This window comes from Macrobrachium nipponense, chromosome 15, assembly GCF_015104395.2.
Source record: "Macrobrachium nipponense isolate FS-2020 chromosome 15, ASM1510439v2, whole genome shotgun sequence".
NCBI lineage: Eukaryota > Metazoa > Arthropoda > Malacostraca > Decapoda > Palaemonidae > Macrobrachium > Macrobrachium nipponense.
In genome coordinates, this window is record NC_087208.1 from 54,764,487 (window position 1) to 54,788,892 (window position 24,406).

At 36.3% G+C, this 24,406-nt stretch overlaps 1 protein-coding gene across 1 annotated transcript in view; it reads left to right on the top strand.

Annotated features, from left to right (window-relative positions):
- The first annotated feature begins 8,272 nt into the window (after window positions 1–8,272).
- Window positions 8,273–24,406, top strand: part of LOC135194946 (uncharacterized) — a 305,843-nt gene continuing 289,709 nt past the window's right edge. The window contains exon 1 of the mRNA XM_064221169.1: window positions 8,273–8,290. The gene's annotated coding sequence lies outside the window, so the exon portion shown is untranslated. The remainder of the gene's footprint in view (window positions 8,291–24,406) is intronic.

Sequence of the window (24,406 nt, forward strand, 5' to 3'; positions counted from 1 at the left end):
TCAGAACTGTAATTACGGGATAAAAAGGGAGGTAAAGCCATTCATTATACCGGATAAAAGGGACCAGAACTGTAATATCGGATAAAAGGACAAGTCAAACAGTAACACTGGTAAAAGGGTCACTAAACTAATATCTGGATAAAGGACGTCAAGAACGGTAATACCTGGATAAAGGACACTCACTGTATATCGGATAAAGAGCAGACAACACTTAATACCGGGAGGGAAAATTCGAACGGTAAGGATCTGGATAAAAGGGACAGTCAACACATTAATCTGGATAAAAGGACATTAAGACTGTAATATCTGATGAATAGGGACAGTCAACACATTAATACCTGGATAAAAAGGGACATTCAGACTATAATATCGGATAGAAGGGAGAGTCAACACATATACCTTGGATAAAAGGGACACCAAAACTGTAATATCTGGATAAAAGGACAGTCACGACAGTAAATCCTGATAAAAGGACCCAGAACTGAATATGTGGATAAAAGGGGACAGTCAACGTATACCGGGATAAAAGGGACATTCAGAACGGGAATGCGGGAGAGGCCCAATAATACCTGGATAAAAGGACACCAGATCTGTAATATTGGTGGTACAAGGGGAAGACCAGTCAACCACATTAAATACCTGAATAAAAGGGTACACCAAAGAACTGTATATCTGGATAAAATAGAGACAGTCCACCAGTAGTAATAACCCTGGATAAAAGGGTACACCTCAGAACTGTAATTGTAATATCTTAGGATAAAAGGAATAGTCAACATTAATACCTGATAAAAGGGACATTCAGAACCCCCTGTAAATATCTGGATAAAAGGGACAGTCCACACATTAATACCTGGATAAAATGGGTCATTCAGAAAACTGTATATCTGGATAAAAGGGACAGTCAACACATTAATACCTGGATAAAAGGGACATTCAGAACTGTAATATCTGGATAAAAGGGACAGTCAACACATTAATACCTGGATAAAAGAGACATTCAGACCTAAATATCTGGATAAAAGGGACAGTCAACACAGTAATACCTGGATAAAAGGACACCAGAACTGTAATATCTGGATAAAAGGGACAGTCAACACATTAATACCTGGATAAAAGGGACACCAGAACTGTAATATCTGGATAAAAGGGACAGACAACACATTAATAGCTTGATAAAAGGGACACCAGACCTGTAATATCTGGATAAAAGGGAGAGAAAACACAGTAATACCTGGATAAAAGGGACACCTGAACTGCAATATCTGGATAAAAAGGACAGTCCACACATTAATACCTGGACTAAAAAAAAAGGACATTCAGAACTATAATATCTGGATAAAAGGGACAGTCAACACAGTAATACCTGGATAAAAGGGACATTCCGAACTGTAATATTTGTATAAAAGGGACAGTCCACACATTAATGCCTGGATAATAGGGATACTCAGAACTGTAATAGGCTAGATAAAAGGAACAGTCAACACATTAATATACCTGGATAAAAGGGACATTCAGAACTGTAATACCTGGATAAAAGAGACATGTAGAACTGTAATAATGGATAAAAGGAACAGTCAGCAAATTAATACCTGGATAAAAGGGACATTCAGAACTGTAATATCTGGATAAAAGGGACAGTCAACACATTAATACCTGGATAAAAGGGACATTCAGAACTGTAATATCTGGATAAAAGGGACAGTCAACACATTAATACCTGGATAAAAGGGACATTCAGAACTGTAATATCTGGATAAAAGGGACACTCAGAACTGTAATATCTGGATAAAAGGGACAGTCAACACATTAATAACTGGATAAAAGGGACATTCAGAACTGTAATATCTGGATAAAAGGGACAGTCAACACAGTAATACCTGGATAAAAGGGACACTCAGAACTGTAATATCTGGATAAAAGGGACATTCAGAACTGTAATATCTGGATAAAAGGGACAGTCAACACAGTAATACCTGGATAAAAGGGACACTCAGAACTGTAATATCTGGATAAAAGGGACAGCCCATACAATAATACCTGCATAAAAAGGGACATTCAGACTAATATCCTGATAGAAGGACAGTCCACATATTACCTGGAATAAAAAGGATATTAAGAACTGTAAATATCTGGATAAAAGACAGTCAACACATATACCTGGATAAAAGGGACATTCAGAAACTGTAATATCTGGATTAAAAAGGACAGTCAACACATTAATACCTGGATAAAAAGGACACCATAACTGTAATATCTGGATAAAAGAGGGCAGTCAACACAGTAATACCTGATAAATGGGTGGGACACCAAGAACTGTAATATCTGGATAAAAGGACAGTCCCACACATTAATTCCTGGATAAAAGGGACATTCAGAACTGTATACCTGATAAAAGGACCCTCGAACTGTAATATCTGGATAAAAGAACAGTCAACACAGTAACACCTGGATAAAAGGAACATTAAGAACTGTATATCTGGATAAAGGGACAGTCAACACATTAATACTTGGATAAAAAGGACATTCAGACTATAAATATCTGGATAAAAAGGACAGTCAACACATTAATACCTGATAATAGGGACATTCAGAACTGTAATATGGATAAAAGGGAGAGGTCAAACTCATTCATACCTGGATAAAAGAAACATTAAGAACTGTAATATCTGGTAATAAGGACAGTTAACACTTAATACTGGATAAAAGGACATTCAGAACTATAATATATGGATATTAAAAAGGACAGTCAACACATTAATAACCTGGATAAAAGGGACATTCAGAACTGTAATATCTGGATAAAAGCGAGAGTCAACTCATTCATACCTGGATAAAAGGGAACACAGAACTGTTAATATCTGGATAAAAAGTAATAGTCAACACAAGTAACACCTGGATAAAAGGGATCAGGGCTGAGAACTGTAATATCTGGATAAAAGGAACAGGTCAACATTCACAAGTAACACTGGATAAAAGGGACACTCAGAACTGTACTAATCGGATAAAAGGGAACATTGACACCGAACACATTAATACCTGGACTGGGAAAATAAAAGGGACATTCAGAACTTGAATATTCATCGATAAAAGGGACAGTCAACACATTAATAACCTGGATAAAAGGGACATTAAGAATCTGTAATATCTGGATATAGGGACAGTCAACACATAATCTACCTGGATAAAAGGACATTCAGAACTTTAATAATCTGGATAAGAAGGGGAGAGTCAACACATTAATACCTGGATAAAGGGACATTGGAGATGTCAACAAACCATAATAAACTGGATATGGATAAAAGGACAGTCAACACAGTAAATACCTGGATAAAAGGGACACCAGAATGTAATGTCTGGATAAACGGGAGACAGGTCAACACAAGTTAAATACCTGGATAAAAGGGACCACTAGGAACTGTAATAATTCTTGGATAAAAGGGAAACAGTTCAAGAACATTAAGTAAAATTGGATAAAAGGGACATTCAGGAACTGTAAAATATCGGGATAATAGGGACAGTCCAAACCACATTAAATACCTGGATAAAAGGGGACATTCAGAACCTGGTAATAAATCTGGAATCATAGGGACAGTCCAAACCATTGTAACTGGAATAAAAGCGGACATCAGAATTTAAAATATCTGGGATAAAAGGGCAGTCAACACTTAATACCTGGATAAAGGGACATTCAAGGGAACTGTAATATCCCTGGATAAAAGAAAGACAGTCAACACAGTAAATTACCTGGATAAAATGGGAACACCAGAACTGTAATATGTGGATAAAAGGGAAATGTCAAACACATTTGAATAACCTGGATAAAAATGGGACACCAGAACTGTAATATCTGGCATAAAAGAGACAGTCAACACAGTAATACCTGGATAAAAAGGGACAACTAAAAGAACTGTAATAATCTGATAAAGAACCAGTTCAAACACATTAATAAATGATAAAAGGGGAATTCAGAGCCTGTAATTCGGTAATAGGGACCAGTCCACACCATAATAACTGGATAAAAGGGACATTCAGAACTGTAATATTGGATAATAGGACAGTCAACACCATTAATACCTGGATAAAAGGACATTCAGAACTTAATATCTGGATAAAAAGGGACAGTCACCACATTAATACCGTATAATAAGGACACCAGAGAACTGTAATATCTTGGATAAAAGGACAGACAACACCTTAATACCTGGATAAAATGGACACCAGAACTGTAATATCTGGATAAAAAGGACCGACAAAAATTAATACCTTGATAAAAAGGGACACAGACCTGTAATATTTGGATAAAAGAAGACAGTCAACCACAGTAATACCTGATAAAGGGAACACCGAACTGTAATATGTGGAATAAAAGGGACAGTCATAACATTAATACGGATACAAAGGGACACCAGAACTGTAATATCTGATAAAAGAGACAGTCCACCACAGTAATACCTGGATAAAAGGGACACTAGAACTGTAATATCTGGATAAAAGGAACAGTCAACACATTAATAAATGATAAAAGGCCATCAGAACTGTAATATATGGATAATAGGGGACAGTCCACACATAATACCTGATAAAAGGGACATTCAGAACTGTAATATGGGAATAATAGGGACAGTCAAAAACATTAATACTGGATAAAAGGGACATTCAGACTTTGATAATCTGGATAAAAGGGACAGTCAACAAATTAATACCTGATCATAAGGACACCAGAACTGTAATATCTGATAAAAGGGACAGACAACACATTAATACCTGGATAAAAATTGGACCCACCGTACCCCTGTAATATTGGATAAAAAGGACAGGACAACACATTAAACCTTGATAAAAGGGGAACACCAGTACCGTAATATTTGGATAAAAAGGGGACAGACAACACAGTAATACCTGGATAAAAGGGCACCAGAACTGTAATATTTCTGGATAAAAGGGACAGACAAAACATTAATACCTGGATAAAGGACATTCAGAACTGTAATATCTGATAAACGTGACAGCAAACAGTAATACCGGATAAAAGGGACACCAGAACTGTACTATCTGATAAAAGGCGACAGACAACACAGTAATACTTGGATAAAAAGGGAAATTCAGAACTTTAATATCTGGATAAAAGGGACAGTCAACACGTAATACCTGGATAAAAGGGACATTCAGAACGGTAAAATATCTGGATAAAAGACAGTCAACACAGTTAATACCTGGATAAAAGGGAAATTCCAGAACTTTAATATCCTGGATAAAAGGGACAGTCAACACAGTAATACCTGGATAAAACAAGGGACAATTCAGGGAACTGTAATATCTTGGAATTTAAAAGGTGGGACAGTCAACACATAATACCTGGATAAAAGGGACACCAGAACTGTAATATCTGGATAAAAGGGACAGACAACACAGTAATACCTGGATAAAAGGGACATTCAGAACTTTAATATCTGGATAAAAGGGACAGGTCAAACACAGTAATACCGGATACAAGGGAATCAGAATGCAATAGCCTGATAAAAGGGACGGTCAAGACATTAATAACTGGATAAAAGGGAACATTCATAACATTATTATTGGATAAAAGGGCAGTCAACAGTAATACTGGTTAAAAGGGGACACTCAGAACGCAATAGCTAGATAAAAGGGACAGTCAACACATAATAACTGGATAAAAGGGACATTCAGAAACAGTATTACCCTGGATAAAAGGGACAGTCAACAACCAGTAATACCTGGATAAAAGGGACACTCAGAACTGTAATAGCTAGATAAAAGGGACAGGGACAGTCAACACACAAATACCTGGATAAAAGGGACATTCAGAACTGTAATATCTAGATAAAAGGGACATTCAAGACATTAATACCTGGATAACAGGGACAGACAGCAAAGGGACAAGCATAGCAGTAATTAATACCTGGATAAAGGGGATAGACAGCACAGTAATACCCGGATAAAAGGGACAGTCAACTCAGTAATACTTGGATAAAGAGTAGTCACCACAGTAATACCTGAATAAAAGGGACAAATGGCACAGTAACACCCGATAACAGGGACAGTCACCCAGTCGGACAGGCAACACAAACCCCTACCACGCTCCATCCCCTCCCCTTCCCTCTTTCTGTTCCCCTCCCCCTTCCTACCCCTACGTATACTGTCACTCACAGTTTTCCCGCGCGCAACGCCGGGTTGGTCAGCTAGTATGAAATATTTTAAAAGTTTCCCTCGAGTCTCTCTGCTACGAGTTTCAGCTTTGAAAAGGCTTACGTTTATGTGTTATGTATATAAGTGCAAACACTGGAGGCTATAAAAAGCTTCGTGTCATTCAGCACGAATAGAATAATTGTCTAACTTCAGATTCCAAGAAAAAAAATAGGAATAAAGGATTGTAAAATTACTGCTATGAGGTCATGTCACACAAAATCAGTTGAGAGAGAGAGAGAGAGAGAGAGAGAGAGAGAGAGAGAGAGAGAGAGAGAGAGAGAGAGAGAGAGAGAGAGAGAGAGAGAGAGAGAGAGAGAGAGGAATTGATGATCGTACACATTATTCGTGTGTTACAATCTCGCCAAGGTAATGTGTAACAAAATATGACTATTAATTTTCTGCAATACCTTCAGGCAATTGTGCTTTGCTGCCAAATTCTCTGGCCGCTCATCAATTTATATCAAAATAAAATTCACTGACAATGGGGAACAAATATATAACCAACGAAATGAGATTTTCAATTTATAAATGGAAAAACCTCTTGGGTAGTAAAAACTTAATATATTTAAGAAACCGTTAATCTGAATAAAAAATAATGTTTGTTTGATTCTTAAAATTCCTGGTTGGCTGAATAAAACACTCACTAAACTCACTATCATAAAAAGAGACTCGTCACTACGGCAATGAAAAATATTAATTGACATTCCAGGCTGGTTGAATAAAATACTCACAAAACTCACTATCAGAAAAATCACGTTAATATTAAAACATTAATAAAACTCACTATCATATAAAAACACGTCAATATTAAAACACTCACAAAACTCACTAACATAAAAGACACGTCAATATGGAAATGAAAATGATTTAGCATAATATGGCCTGGATCTCCACAGTTGCATTATAACTACCACGTACTTACTATAAAGACCATGAAATAAAATAATTCCTAATATTTCACACGATTAACAAAACAATAACCTGGTTTGATTTAAACTGGTCTTTAAAAACATTCAGCTACAACTTAAACTTAACTACAATCACGTAAAACATTTGAATCACCAAAAACAATTAAATCAACACTTGCGTGAGCAATCGCTATCTTCATTTATTTTGCTAATTTCGTAACGAAATACGAGAAACAGCCATATTTTATCTTATAAGACTTCTCTGGTCTTGATTTGGTACATGTACTAGGCTACGAATTGAATTCCCAATTTATGGAGCAATTTTCAGTCAGATATACGCAAACATAATAATTACTGTGGTCTGCGGGAAGGCTATAGATACCCGTCAATAATTCATAGATAGTGTTTGTCAAGCCTACGAAAAGACTGCTACCTAATGCGTATGAATAACGGTCGACAATATCAGTACATATAACAGCTTCGTAAATCGAAATATTCAGTAATAGTTTGTATAACAACGATGAAATGCCGTCTGGACTTCGTATCCGATGGCTTCACCTCGGTTATTAAAAGATGCTTGCCACAGTTGTCAACACTAGATAGCTTCCCTCAATATAAAGTTTAGGATTGCAAATAGGAGTACATATACATAATTCTTCACAGGTGTTAAACAGATCAACTAATTATAACTAAAAATAAAGGAGTACTTACGTCCACGGCTAAGTTTCACGAGTAAGAAACACTCGATTGGAGTGATAAATAGGTATCCCTCCCCCAGACCGAACGCGTGAATATTATACAGCAAATCTCTATCGCAATTCTAGACGATCTGAAGAGGCAAAAAGCGACGTATACAGCGGACACTTTTAAAATCAAATCTCTATAATAATAAAAACAAAAAAATACACTAATGCATCAACCGACAACACAAGACTGAGAGAATGGGTACTGTGACTACTGTCATCCATTCGTTCCATGGATACTAAAATTTCTGTACGGGACAGACTGAGAGGAGTTGCTAGCGACGGTTAATTAACCTCTTCAGAAGTTTTGCTTTTGTCATCGACAGTCGACCGACAGTACGCCCAGCCCGGCTACAGTGACAGGATTATTCATGGGTTTTTGTGCTACGCGAACGTATTTACAGTGAAAACTGAACTCCAAAACACTAAACGGTAAGTATTTGTGATCGTTAGATATTCCATCATTGTTTGGGGAAGTAACCGACAGCAACGGCGATGCGTTCTGAAATATGGACGGAGCAACGTTTTAAAGTCTTTAGTTATATATGAATGGGTTTGATTTTCATTTTATCAAGGATAAAATCAGGCACAGTAGTGATACGCTCTTGGCTAATAATTATTTTTGTATTACATATAAATTAACGCCAATGGACGTGTCAACGAGTTAACACGCTTAATTGCTGGAAGTTCGGCATATAGCAGTATACTGCATGACAATGACCAATGAGTATTAAATATTTTACTGAAATCTGTATTGCATAAAATACAATGTAATATATTTTGTTACATATATAATAAAATATAATTTATTTTATTATCTATGCTATAATCCTTCATGGAGTTAAGCATTTTATAAGTTCGCTGTTTAGTTGATACGCAATAGCTATTCCTCGATATGGTTAAAATGTATTTTAACGATTAGGCTAATCGGGGATTAGGAGCGTAAGCCAGCAAACGTAGGATTAATTTTGTACGTCAACCAACGTCGAAATTTATTGAAATTTATTTAATTGGTTTTATAACCGATGTTGACCGCAATCAAGCTAAATCGTCTAGAAGTTTTCCTTATACGACTACCTGTGTGGGTCTGAATATCAAAACGAAAACAAACTTATTACTTTAAATATTCTGGATTTGGTCGATCGTCCTGACACAACGATAGGTCTAGGCCTATCATTAAACAAGTTTTGTAAGTACGTCAGTTTAATTATAGGCCTATACCGAAAGATTAGTACTTCAGTTTAATTATAGGCATATATCTAAATTTTGGACGTCAGTTAAAGCATAGGCCTATGCTTGTTTAAGTATTGTACACCAGTTTGAACATAGGGTTAGGCCTAAAATTAAACAAGTTTTGTACGTCAGTTTAAGCATAGGCCTAGGCCTATACCTAAACAAGTTTCCTACGTCAGTTTAAGCATAGGCCAATGCATAAGTTTTGTACACCAGTTTGAGCATAGGCCTATGCTTAGAGTTTTGTAAGAATTTTAAGCATAGGCCTATATTGAACAAGTTTTGTACATCGATTAAACCATAGGTCTGTAAGTGCACAAGTTTTGTGTGTCAGTTTAAGCTTAGACCTATATTTAAATAAGTTTTGTACTTTTAAGCATAAGCCTTTATTTAAACAAGTTTATGCATCGCTTACTTACTCGTTACTTGTTGATGGCTTATCCAGGTCCAGCACCATTTGATAGCGCACGTAGGACCTCCAATTATCAAATTGAGCAGTTTATGAATCAGATGTTGAAGTAGGGCAATTTATATTGCTTGCAAGACGATGCGACACACGTAGATCATGAAATGCTTCGAACTTATCACTGGTTGGATCATCCATCCATAGATTAAAAACACCGCAGATTAAAAAAATTAGAAATAAAAAAAAACACTCCCTGCAGATATATAAATCCCATCAAGCAGTATGCCAAATTCATTTGAAAAGACATTTACATTTGTTAAGGAAAGTCTATAGACTACGACAAAAGACGTCCTCATACCAGAGTATGTAAAATTTGCTTCGGGATATTCAAGACTTGTTACATCACCTCTTCTTTACAAGACTGATATCAGTACAACCCGTGTACGAAAAGACAGACACAACCCCCCCACCCCACCAACACCTTCCCTTGTAACGTGAACTATGGTTATTTCAGCCATCTTCACAGTTTCATAGTCTTTCAGCCATGTCTCAGCAATGTCAAAAATATCGATTGAATTTGCGGTTAAGTCTAATATTTTGAGTTTTGAGTTCACCGCATGACCATATGTTTGGTATTTGTGTCTCTTATAAATTGTACGGCTCATCATTTTAATAGCATCAGTACTACAGTCCTTTCTCTTAGGACATCCCGTGCATTTTCCACGTGTCAAATCCGTAGTTATATTCTTGAACCTACAATTTTTGTTTTTCTGAATGACCATATCTTTGTCAATAGTAGTAAGTGACGACATGATCATTTCTCTCACCGTATAAATGCCCCATCTCGGTTTCACTTTGTCGCCATGATCATGAAAACAGCCTTCCTTCTTCTCAAGTCTAGAGGCTGGCATTTAAGCACAACTGATATCTCCCTATCAATTTCCGAGATTGATTGCTGATAAGTATTCTCTATTTCTCCCAATCATGTCTTACCATCACCTGTTCTGCTTCGTGTGTATTGCAAATCATGATCTTAGGTTTAAACAAGTTTTGTACGTCATTTTAAGCATAGGGCTATGCTTTCATTTCGTACACCCTTGTAAGCTTAGGCCTATACCTAAAGTTTTGTACGTCAGTTTAAGCATAGGCCTATGCTTTCGTTTTGTACATCCCTTTAAGCTTCGGCCTATACCTAAGGTTGTGTACGTTATTTTAAGCATAGGTTTATGCTTTCGTTCCGTAAATCTTTGTAAGCTTAGGCCTATACCTAAAGTTTTGTACGCCAGTTTAAGCATAGACCTACTCTACTCAAACAAGTTTTGTGCTTCAGTTTAATTATAGGACCGTACTCGAACAAGTTTTGTACGTAGGTTTAAGTATAGGCCTGTACTGGAACAGGTTTTGTACATCAGTTTAGGCATCATTGGCCTATTATTAAACGAGTTTTGTACGTTAGTTTATGCATAGGCCTATATTTGAGTATATTTTGTACGTAATTTTAAGCTTAGGCCTATTATCCAACGACTTTTATACGTAACTTTAAGCGTACCCCTAGGCCTATACTTAAACAGGTTTTGTACACCAGTTTAAGCATAAGAATACCCTCTTGATATACGGTTTTGTTCTCACATAAACATGTTAAGTTAGTACAGACAACGGCACATAAGTCTAAATCAGACTTGCCGGAATAGATGTCATAAATTAGGACTTAAAACAAACTTAGGCTGGCGTCACACTATGCGGCCTTGCCGCTGCGACGAAACCGTATGCGGCGCCGCACATGGTGATATCACACACAAACCAATATTTTATTTTTTTATTTATTTATTTATTTATTTATTTATTTTTGCATTTTTCATCAACAATGGCCAGCAAGCAGTATTTTCTGGAGATGGATGTCATCAACTTACTTCTAATGGAATTATAAAGTGATTTTGATGATAATTTACAGGTTGCTGACTACTCAATATGGTAAGAAGCCAAGTTTGTGTAACAAGAGTTGACGCGTGGTTGATGACCTTGAAATTATGACACAAAAAGGGGAGAGAGGGGATGGGACGTAGTGGGTCTCTGCCTCTTCTGGTGACAGATTACATGAGCTTATGTCAATAAAGCACTGTAGAGAGAGAGAAAAAAGAGAGCGAAAGAGAGAAAGGGAGAGAGAGAGAATAACATTTCTGACATGAGAGTAAATTACATCTTAGTGCAGATCTTTTTACATAATTCCATTCTATGATAATATGAGTTTATTCTATAATAAAATTGAGCCTTTTCCTATTTCATTTAGGTACCAAAATAATTCGTGAAATTTTGACAATTTTTTCGGCCAAAAACTCATACCCTTTTTTTTCTCTTTTTTTTTTTTTTTTTTTTTTTTTTTTTTTTTTTTTTTATTTTGACCTCTATGGGTCCGACACCTTTTCTGGCAGTCATATATTACAAATAGTAGTTTTAGGAAGGATTCCATCAATATATGTGTGTATATAGCATATTTTGTATTTTTTGTAAATATTTTCGTAAATCATTGTTTGAAATAGAGACCTTACCTTACAGACCTTACAGGTCCCTCAGTGTGAGGCACCTCTAATGTCTACCAGAGAGTTGCTAGTACATCTTCCGGTATATTTTGCATCTTCCAATCTTGGATGGTCTGGGATGCAGTTTAGATATTTGTCGAGCTTATTCTTAAACACATCTACGCTCACTCCTGATATATTCCTCAGATGAGCTGGCAACGCATTGAATAGACGCTGCATTATCGATGCTGGTGCGTAGTGGATTAATGTCCTGTGTGCTTTCCTTATTTTTCCTGGTATAGTTTTGGGCACTATTAATCTACCTCTGCTTGCTCTTTCTGATATTTTAGTTCCATGATGTTTTCTGTTATTCCTTCTATCTGTTTCCATGCCTGAATTATCATGTAGCGTTCTCTTCTGCTTTCTAGACTATATAATTTAAGGATTGTAGTCTTTCCCAGTAGTCTAGGTCCTTAACTTCTTCTATTCTAGCTGTAAAGGACCTTTGTACACTCTCTATTTGTGCAATATCCTTTTGATAGTGTGGGTACCATATCATATTGCAATATTCAAGTGGACTACGAACATATGCTTTATAAAAGCATAATCATGTGTTCAGCTTTTACTTGTTTTGAAGTGCCGTAACAACATTCCCATTTTTGCTTTACATTTTGCCAAAAGAATTGCTATTTGATCATTGCATAACATGTTCCTATTCATCATCAGACCAAGGTCTTTAACTACTTCCTTATTTGTGATTGTCTCATTATGAGGTCCCCTATATGCATATAGCTTTCCTTCTCTGTTTCCATAATTTATTGATTCAAATTTATCAGAGTTAAATACCATCCTATTTACCTCTGCCCAATCATATACTTTGTTAAGGTCTCTTTGTAGAGCGTTCCTATCTTCATCACAAGTAATTTCTCTACTTATTCTTGTGTCATCAGCGAAACTACTCACTACCGAATCCTTAACATTACTGTCTATGTCTTCAATCATAATAACAAACAGTATTGCAGCTAACACCGTACCTTGTGGCACACCGGATATTACCTTGGCTTCATCCGATTTCTCATCGTTTGCAATAACTATCTGTTTTCTGTTGTGTAAAAATTCTTTTAACCATCTTCCTACTTTATCCACGATATTGTGTTTTCTAATTTTCTTCGCTAATATATTATGGTCTACTTTGTCAAAAGCTTTTGCAAAGTCTAGATAAACCACATCTGTTTCCATTTCGCTTTTCATATTTTTGAATATGTTCTCACGGTGGACTAACAATTGGGTTTGTGTACTTTTTCCGGGTACAAAACCATGTTGTCCTATATTAAACAAATTATTTTTTATTAAATGTTTCATAATATTTTTCTTCATTACCCTTTCATACACTTTCATAATATGTGATGTTAGACTCACAGTCCTATAATTACTTGCCTCTAGTATTGATCCACTTTTGAAAGTAGGGGTAATATATGCTAATTTGTGTCATCATAATCTTGCCTGTATCTACACTTTGTCTTAATAATATTGCAAGTGGCTTTGCGATAGAATGAACTACTTTCTTTAACAAAATAGCAGGAATTCCATCAGGCCCTGCTGCAGCTCCATTTTTAATTTCATTAATAGCCTGTACAATATCAGCTTCATTAATATCTATGTCAGCTAAATATTCACTATTTTCGTCCCTTACTTCTATATCATTATCTTCATTATCTATTCTAGGGGTGAATTCTCTCTTATATCGTTCTGCCAATATGTTGCAAATTTCCTTTTTTTCATTCATTAATCTCCCTTCAATTCTTAGAGGGCCAATTTCTATTCTTCTTTTATTCATCTTTTTCGCATATGAGTATAATAGTTTGGGGTTTTGTTTGATAGTTTATTAGGGTTTTTTCTTCCAAGTCCCGTTTTTCATTTTCTTTTGATTGTATAATCTTTTGTTCTGCATTTTCTATCTTACGTTTTAGTTCTATAACTTTCCATGCATTTTTTTCTTTTGCAAGACCTTTTTTTCACTTTCTGATTTTCTGGAACAAGATCCTTCTGTCTCTTGGTATGCATGACTGATGTTTACTTTTCTTCTTCGGTATATATTTATCCACTATTTTCTCTAATATTTTATATAATATCTCTGTATTTACCCTTATGTCATCATAAGAGAGAGAGAGAATAACATTTCTTATATAACAGTAAATTACATCATAGTGCAGATCTTTTTACATAATTCTGTTCTAGGATAATATGAGTTGATTCTATAGAAAAAATTAGCCACTTCCTATTTCATTTAGATACTAAAAAAAATTTGTGAAATTGTGGCTTTTTTGGGGGGCCAAATAAACTCACCCTATTTTTCTCATTTCAGATTTTGACCTCTATGGGTCAGACACCTTTTCTGGCAATCACATATTGTAAATAATAGCTTTAGGAAGGATTCCCTCAATTTTTGTGTATAGAGCGTGTTTTGTATTTTTTTTTTTTAATATTTTCGTAAATTATTTTTTATATACATATTTTTTAAATATATTTGTAATAAATATCTAATTTGTAGATGGGTATGATTTATCTTCTCAGTAGTGTTCGGCAACGGTGAAATTGGTTTTAGAAATTAAAATGTACAGCATAGCTACAGTTTTTGAATTTTCACAAATTTTTCGGGGCGCTTGGGTCGAGGTCGACCCCACAAATATTTAAAGGGGCACCAAAATAATGATACCTGTCCAGGGTTGTGTCACACTAGTAAGGCGCTGCTGTTTCCACGCGCCGGACCGCCACAACGTTGCATCCGGCCGATTGTCGTGGGAAAACTCACACATCTGGCGCTCCCTTGAAACACTTTCATTTATAACTCTTAAGATGTTTGACGTTGATTTATTCATTGAATGCATTCATGCAAAGCCAGCACTTTGGTAAAAGAATGATAAAGGATATTGTGATAACTCTAGAGAGAAAGCATGGATTGAAATAGGCGAAATACCAAGGCACGAGAAGTGGCCACATATGGAATCAGCATTAAATGAGTGAACCCAGAGTTAAAGACAAGTTGGCTCTTTCAGTAAACCCTCTGCTTCTAATGCACAAATAAATTTTAGTTTGGACAACATGATAGTCAACCTAACTGAGCGACTTCGCCACTTATGTGTGACAGGATGCAGGCAATGCGGCGGTGCCGCATACGGTTCCACCGCAGCGGCGACGCCGCATAGTGTGACACCAGCCTTACGGGAATCAACATCCTAAGTAAGGTGACGTACGCCCACCTGTGTCTACCGGTGTCCCGATCGTCTGAAACTTATAAGTTGTAAACCCCTATTTAGTCACTTAAAAGTTGTAACCTCATATTTAGTCACTTATAAGTCGTAAGCTCCTATCTTGTCACTTATAAGTCGTAAGCTCCCATTTAGTCACATATAAGATAAGTTGTAAGCTCCTACTTAGTCACTTATAAGATTAGTTGGAGGGTCCTATTTAGTCTCTTATAAGTTGCAAGCTCCTATTAAGTCACTTGTAAGTTGTTAGCTCCTATTTAATCACATATAAGATCAATTGTAAGCTCCTATTTAATCACTTGTAAGTTACATAGCACCTATTTATAAAGTCACATAAGTTGTAAGCCCCTATTTGTTCACATAAGTTGTAAGCACCTATTTAGCCACTTGTATGTTATATAGCACTTATTTATAAAGTCACTTATAAGTTGTAAGCTCCTATTTAGTCACTTATAAGTCGTAAGCTCCTATTTAGTCACTTTTAAGATATATTGTAAGCTCCTATTTAGTCACTTATAAGATATATTGTAAGCTCCTATTTAGTCACTTATAAGATCTATTGTAAGCTCCTATTTAGTCACTTATAAGATCTATTGTAAGTTCCTATTTAGTCACTTATAAGATATATTGTAAGTTCCTATTTAGTCACTTATAAGATATATTGTAAGTTCCTATTAAGTCACTTATAAGATATATTGTAAGCTCCTATTTAGTCAGTCATAAGTTATCAATTATTTACGTCTCTCTTCTGTTCGTATCTACGTCACTGCTACAGCAGCACAGACAGTTTATGCATATTTTTTTTCTTTAAAATTCCCAATGAAACAAAGTTTTTTCACGGTCTGAATACAACTCGAGGATTTTGTAATCGGTAACCAGTAAATATGACAGAATTAATGTATTGTATTTATACGGGTGAGTGAGATAATACGAAAGAAATGGCAGAAATAGTCCATTGATGATGAGTCATCACGATGGATTACTATTGGCCATTGTTAGCGATCAGTGTTGTGCTAAACGTTATGCTAAACGAATTTATTCAGATTTAGTCTGTACATTTAGTTAAAAGAGAAAACTGGTTGATATTGTCCCTCGTCTACAAAAGAAAAAATAATAATAAATAAATAATGGCAGTTGTCTCATTGTTGATTGCCGATTGCAGGTTACCAGATAACCAAACTTGTGTATAGGCCTACATCAAGTACCCGTGCCGGCATAAGGCCGCCTTAATCGTTAACAAGAGCAGTCTGGTATGCTATGGACGATGTTTTAATGAACTTAAGATGCATTTGATGGCATCATGGCGCCAAATGTACTTATGCTATCACACTACGTGACTCTTTCTGCTGTTAAACTGGTGTTTATGTTTAGTGCTTCCCTATATTTAGTGTTAGATATTCTTTCCTTAGCTAAGAAAGGTCTGATAGAATATAAAAAGTACTTTGTGTGACAAGATTGATATTTTCCATGGTATCCCATGGTGGTTTTGTCAGTGAAAGAAAACGAAGACTTATTTGAGAGACTGACAAAAGAATTTCAGTGGTAACTAAACCAAATCGAGTAATTTCACTTAATATAGTATACATATAACAAATATGAATTTTTATCACATCATCGTGATTCAGATACATACATTAAGCTACAAATGTCTTTTAATATCTAATTCGTTCTACCTCGGAGTTAATGTATTTTCATATATGTTAACCGTAGGCGAATTTTATAATTCATAATAATGTAGTCCCGTGTCTGTATTTGCATACTGAAATAGACCTATTAAACTACAAGTGACGCATTTTTGTCGAATTCTCTTTACAACAGAAATGACTCGACATATTATAGGAAATATATATTGTGCTAAGCATAGCTAATGTCACTGACTTAACATATTATGCGGATTATATATTATGATAAGCACCAGCACCCAAATGAGGTCAGGATAGATGAACTATTAGATAATTCCCTCTGTAAGTTATGCAAAGAGTAAAGTTAATTCGATATTAATCTCTCTCTCTCTCTCTCTCTCTCTCTCTCTCTCTCTCTCTCTCTCTGCCAGTTACCAATGTTTGTGGAGTATCTAAGTGTTTTGTCTTTATCTTCTTCCTCGTTTATAGTACTATTTTCCTTTGCTGACTCAGAAATCTTGGATGAAATTATGTCATCAAGTCAAGTTTACTTTGTCAACTCTAATGTGAACTTGTTGCATAGACATAAAGTGAGCTCATTATGTTTGTTGCATGTATTGTACTACAACAACAAACATCCCCTGCAATCTGTTTACCTGACCTACTTTTCTGGCGTCAGATTCGATACTACAAAGTTTACTGAGAGTTTTCGATCTTGTCCACAACTGGAATGCGGAATAGTTCGCCTAGCGCTGTTTGGAATCCTCAGAGCCCATAATGTTCAAACTAGACGCAAATTCATCCCTGCTTTATGCTGAGGTCTCCTGAATTCATGCGTGTCGGTTTTATTGTCTGTTCCCTCATATTTATTTTATTTTTTCACCTTTTCCTATAACCTGCCTCTGTCTGCAAGTTCATTTCTCTTTGGTTTATAACTGTCTGTTGCCTCTGTTCATAAGGGTCTTCCCAGTTAGTGACCAATATTTGGAGAAATACAAGTGTTAGTAAGTAATGTAAATGTTCCAACTAATTTGTAATGATAATACATATATTCCAACCAATTACCGATTGAGGATAGAAGCATAAACCATTCCAACAATGGATAATTTATAAGTATTCAAGGAATCAGCCAACAAAGATGAAATATATATATTATATATATATATATATATATATATATATATATATATATATATATATATATATATATATATATATATTCCAGCTGAGTATCAGTGCGGATGGAGACAATTATTCCAGCTAATTTGCAATATGAGTGAAAAACTAGTGAAAATACAAATATTGCGTCTAGTAATCAAGATGGATTTTAACAAAGATATCCCCGCTAACTTTAAAAATGGGTGGTAATTATTATGTCTAGTAATTAGCCAATATGGAGGGAAGCACAAATGTTCCATCTTTTCAGTCAATATGGGTGGCAACACAGATATTCCAGCTACAGCTGGAACAACTAATGTTCCTTTTTGTAAATAAACCAATATGGGTGGCTGCACAAGTATTGCCCTTAGTAGCAAATTTGCACGAGAAAACTCAAGTTCTTGCTTATTCGTTCTACTTTTTGCACAGTGGTTCAAAGGTTGGCGGCAAAATGCTAAAGAATCCAAAGACGTGCTCTTGTGACGTAGCTTAAAGATAAAAATGTAAAAGACTTGAGCTTACTATGACGTATGGAAGTGGCTTAGTCTTGCTTTGACGTATGCACCTGACTTCGGCTTACGTTGACGTATAGCGTAGATTTACATTGACGCACGGGACTGACGTTGGCTTTGTATGGCTCCTGCATATATGTATAGTCTTCATACTCGGAGATTATTACTAAATTTGTATGTGTACTAAATTGAAACCTGATAAAAGCTTTTGCTCATACATTAGCATAGTCTCTTGTAGTTACTCCGCCATTGTATCTCTCTCTCTCTCTCTCTCTCTCTCTCTCTCTCTCTCTCTCTCTCTCTCTCTCTCATTGTTGGTTAACTTTACCGTCCTTCATGACCTACTTTTAACCTCTCTGTCGCCACTGACCTGAATGCCATCGGCCTACAGCGTTTTTAAACATTGTACGGTTGAAGAAGTTCAACCAAAGTAAGATGAACACTATCGACTTGGGTACCAGAGGCTGTTGTCACTTAATGGGTCTCTCTCTCTCTCTCTCTCTCTCTCTCTCTCTCTCTCTCTCTCTCTCTCTCTCTCTCTGATAAGAAAGTGTTACCCTAAGAAGGTTACATCCTACTGAGACAAGTAGCCATTCCTGTGTTCCTTACCTCTCTCTCAGTGATCCTTACAAGTTTTTGATGGGCTGTTTTTTAATTTCAGCGTCCGAAATAATTAACAATTCTTATCACATTTTGTTGTTTGGTGGGTGGTGGTGCGTGCTCATCTGATTAATTATATAAGTTAGTGCTTCCATTTCATCTGCAATCAAATCTTGACAAGCGATGCAGGTTTGCAAAATACATACTAGGTCTAAGGGGAGTTCGTATCAGTTATGAAACCGGTGTTACTTTGGCTAGATACCTACGCGTCACCTATTCCGAGGTGATAGTGCTAAACGCCTTATGGCAAATGTAAGGTAAACGGTCGCACGGAAGTATCGTTTATTAATATCATTTGTCCCACAATCAGTATAGAAATTGGTGTATATAATACTTTGATCCCCGAGGGGCTAGTACTAAATATGGCGTCCCAAGGAACTTCCGCCATGTTTAGCACTGGAAGCCAAAGTAGTCCCTATGAGACCTTTCATTCATTCTTGATGTCCACCCTAGTCGTCCTATTGGTGAATGAGAATAACTGTGCTACTTAATAATAAATTTTGTATAAAACGTGCATATATAGTCTCTCTCTCTCTCTCTCTCTCTCTCTCTCTCTCTCTCTCTCTCTCTCTCTCTCCTCTCTCAAATAATTTCAGTTAATTAACACGCGAATGTCCCTAATTACGTGGGGATTCCATTCCATTCTCCCTTCCAATTTAAACCAGAATCCTAACTTTCCTACCAATTTTGGCCCTAGATAAACCATTATGGCTGCATAAATACGAAGAAAAGAGACTAGGTTACCGGGCTTTCATAGTTTTCATGTGACAATCGCTCCTGGCGAGTTTGCTCTACGTAAATTGTCCCGACAATATCTTTTGTGGAAAATCGTACACTGTGCCCTTCAACGAAACAGTATCGTAATGGTGCGGTCGTACGGTCAGTTTTCGCTGTGCTTTGCTGGAATAATCCGGTGGAAAGGGAAGTATATTATCCTCTTTTTCCAGGATTTTGGAACTATTTTAATTACGCGGATAACCTTGAATACTGTCATCTAACTTGTTATATAAATTACTGCTTTATTCTTACGTACACATTTCGACGACGGGACTGGAATACCAACTGAACTTCGTTCTTTAAGATTTTGTAGCTGAATCAGGAATCAGGAGTCATTACGTTCTATATTCATATTTATAAGCTTATATTTCGTTATCTTAGTCCATTAACGCCGCTGAAGCCTTGAATAACCGATGGGTTTCTGTATTATTTTGGTTGTCATATGAATCGAGTGAATTTTGTAATGAATTGTTCATTCTGTTGATATTTTCGTTGTAAATGTTGGTTTCTCCACGAGGTTTACTTCAAAGAAAACAAAACCGCAGTCATTTCCGCATTCATTCCTTTATTAGACGAATCACGGTAAATAAACTTGGTGTTTTTAGAAGCCTGGTTAGCAGCGTATGAAATCTAAGATGTGCAGTTCAAATTAATCTAGGATTATGACTCCAAACTGTTCAGATTAATTTTATCCCATCTTTTAGCTTGATTGATCATGAGATAATGCACACACTTCGTAACTATGGTGCTAGAGGCAGCAATAAGTAGTATATGAGGGCATTTACAGTATAGGTCTAGGTCTGCCATATCTGATGTTCCTCGGGATGGTGATGTGAACACCTGTCTTGACTAACAATATGTTTATTGACCTTGGGAATGTACAAAACAGAGCGCAGACGTCTCTTGCTGCTGTTATATGGGAAATGAAGTGGCAGGTACAGAGATCTGGGATGGGTAAAAGTAAGTGCGTAACCACTGGAGGATGAAATTTACCATTAACAACGTCAAGTTTAGTACTATGCTCTTGCCGTAATTCACTGGACATTGGTAACAGTGTTCTTGGTCATTTTTCATATTAATAGAAAATGTTTACACTGATTAGAAGCTGTTAGTTTGTTACGCACTTGAAATTCATTCCCTTCCATAGTACTAGAAAAGCAGAAATCTAGTAGAAATTTAGTTCACCATGTGTGTACAGAAACGTACGTAGTACTAGGAAACTAGATATATCTGTTCCTCATGTGTAGTATATAGATTTTTTCGTTATATCAAGGAGTGTAAAATTGTTCTCGTTAGCTTAAGAAGTCTATTGAGCTCTTCATTTCTCTCAAACGAAGTTGCTATAGTGTTCGTTTCTGTATTCATCCAGCAATGGTAACCTAGTTATGATCTAGTTTCATTTCTCAAACGAAGTAGTACATGACTTTGTCAACAGTACATAGTATTAACCTTCATTCATCAAAGGGCTTACAAAAAATCTTACGTGTTGTTGTGATTATATTTTGATTATAAATATATTTATCAAAAGGACTGGCTTAAATCGTAATGGTGCCATTTGGTAAACTCGGTTCGATTGCATTTTTGATAATTTTGACGAAATTCCTAAATCTAGATTTTTATTATTATTATTATTACTGTGTATTTTTTATGGCAGTTGAATACGTCTGCTCGTACCAGAAGGATTATTATTGTTTAGTCGTTTATAAAGCATTTTCCCCCCTCACATAGGTCTAAGTCTGTAATGTAATCCGTGTGTCTTCGGATGTGATAATTATTATTATTATTATTATTATTATTATTATTATTATCATTATTATTATCATTATTATAAACCTAAGTAAAGATTATTCAATCAAAGATAAAACTGTCAAACTATTTTAAACGGTTCTCAGATCTAAATGACACAAACGGAGTCTAGTAGGTTTGTTTCGTGTTGGTGTTATTCTCCTCGAAAGGCACAATACGACACAAACTGCTTGTCTTGTCTTGTGTTCGTATATATACATTTACGCTTTGAGAAGTTGACTTCCCTAACTAATCCGGACACACTTACGACTCCTGTTCTAAAATTAGGTTGCGACTAGCAAGCGACTTCTTGCGTCAGCGCTGCGTACCACAATATTTCTGATTTCGGTGTTACTGTCAAGATGTGTCTGCCTTCCGCAAGCACATGTGGCTGTTTGACACATTCCAAAAACGTGATGAAGGGTAGTGTGCGGTTATGTGCATTTGTGAGTTCTGTTGTATATCATGAGAGTCTGATTATGTTTTGGTTGATCGAAGAAAGGGTATATTTATATACATATATACGCTCTCAATTAATGTTATAATTGTTTCGTCTTCATGAGGGCTTGTGGCAATAGTGCTACTATATATTTGTTTTCTTTTATTGCTTTATGTCGTCTATTTTTTGTCACATACTTACGGAGGAAATTATTTTTTTCATTTTATTTACGTCTTTTTTTTTTAAATATTTAAGGAAAACATATTGAATAGTTATCCTTGACTCGAAGAATAGTACTATACTCTGTTTTTTTTTTCATCTGTCCATCCGCCTGTGGTGTTTTTGTATGGTAACACTGCGGGCCGGGCTTTAGATAGTTACATTCAGCTTACATTCAACGATTATAATAATATCCTATTTCGAATATTAACGGTGTAATTCGCATACAGTAAATTATTAAAACACTTTTCAGTTGCAAATGTACACCCAGATATCCTTTTATTTACCTAAAACTTACAAATATGCGTCCCGTGCTTTAGATAGTTACGCTATTTGTAAGTTTTAGGTAAATAAAAGGATATCTGGGTGTACATTTGCAACTGAAAAGTGTTTTAATAATTTACTGTATGCGAATTACACCGTTAATATTCGAAATAGGATATTATTATAATCGTTGAATGTAAACTGAATGTAACTATCTAAAACCCGGGCCGCAGTGTTGCCATACAAAAACACCTCAGGCGGATGGACAGATGAAAAAAAAACAGAGTATAATAACTTTGATAACATCCACTTTCGCTTAGATATTAGTATCAGTGACATTAGACTAATAGAGATTTCCAGCAATCAAATCATACGTAAATCATAGTGACTGATTTTCTCCATAGTTTATCGGTCACGACACTCGTGTATATAATTATGTATATCTGTTTATATAGCGTTCTGAAATGATAATAATCTGTACGCGTGTAATTCGTATGTTTAGTGTCGGTTATAATCAAGCTTTCCCATAGATCTACATGTGTAACTTCCAACATGGCCGTTGGCAATCCAATCACATTTCGAGATGGTTCCCTGCTGTCGCTTCCAACAACCAACAGAAGAGACGAAGAGGAGGAGGAAGAAGAATAGAAGAATGCCTGGCCTTGGAGGGAAAGCGCTTGACGCTGATAAAATTCCCGCTGTCGTCAGCAGCAAGAGGCAGTTCGCTAACTCGTTCGAGCTGCCGTCACCATCTTGCTATAGTTCCCTACGTCTTGCGGACATGAAAAGTCTCTCTCTCTCTCTCTCTCTCTCTCTCTCTCTCTCTCTCTCTGCCATTGTTGGCGGGTGACCTTGAGGTCTAGGAATAATATTAAGATATTCTCATGCGAAGACACTTCGTATCGTTTGGTGAAGAGGTCGTCCATTGTGGGGTCCACGATGGGGGTTATTTGGAGGGGCCAAAAGTAGACCTACTTTTTTTGGGGGGGCGGGCGGCTAGTCAGTTTTGATGTACGGTTCCTAGACCTAGTAGGCTTGATAAGGGATACAACAAGGGTCCACTTCGGGGGTTGACCAGTACTAGGACCGGGATTAGACCTTTTTTTTTGGGGTTGGGGGGGGGGGGCCTTTGTGCCGGGTTGAAGGGGGGAGGGGCATGAGTGAGTTGTGATGTATGGTTCCTAGACCTAGCGAAAAGTCCACGTTGGAGGTTGACCCCCTTTTTTTGGGGGGGGGGAGGAGTGGGGGAGATTGGTCAGTTATATTGTATAGTTACTAGAGCCAAACGTGATACGGGATACAGTTTAGATGGTTTGGTGTTGACGTGTTAATCGGTTCTGCTTATCACACATTTAGTTTATCATTTATCAATTCAGAAAGGACAAATTAGAGAAGCTAATGGAAGAGCGAGATTGCCAGTAAACAACAATGTTTGAACTTTGAAAATAATTCATTTATTTATTATAATTCTGAATAATCTCCCTTTCATTAAGAATCTCGGTACAGATACTACGATAGAAGTTACCGTGTTTCGTCAACGGTTTATAAAGACTAGTCTGCAACTTTTGCAGTCATGTTCACCCATACTCTGATGACGATGATGACGATTTTATTCCTATTAAGCCTCTCTCTCTCTCTCATGTGGTATGCGGAAGCATGACTGGTCTTACTATAGCAAGCGGTCACGG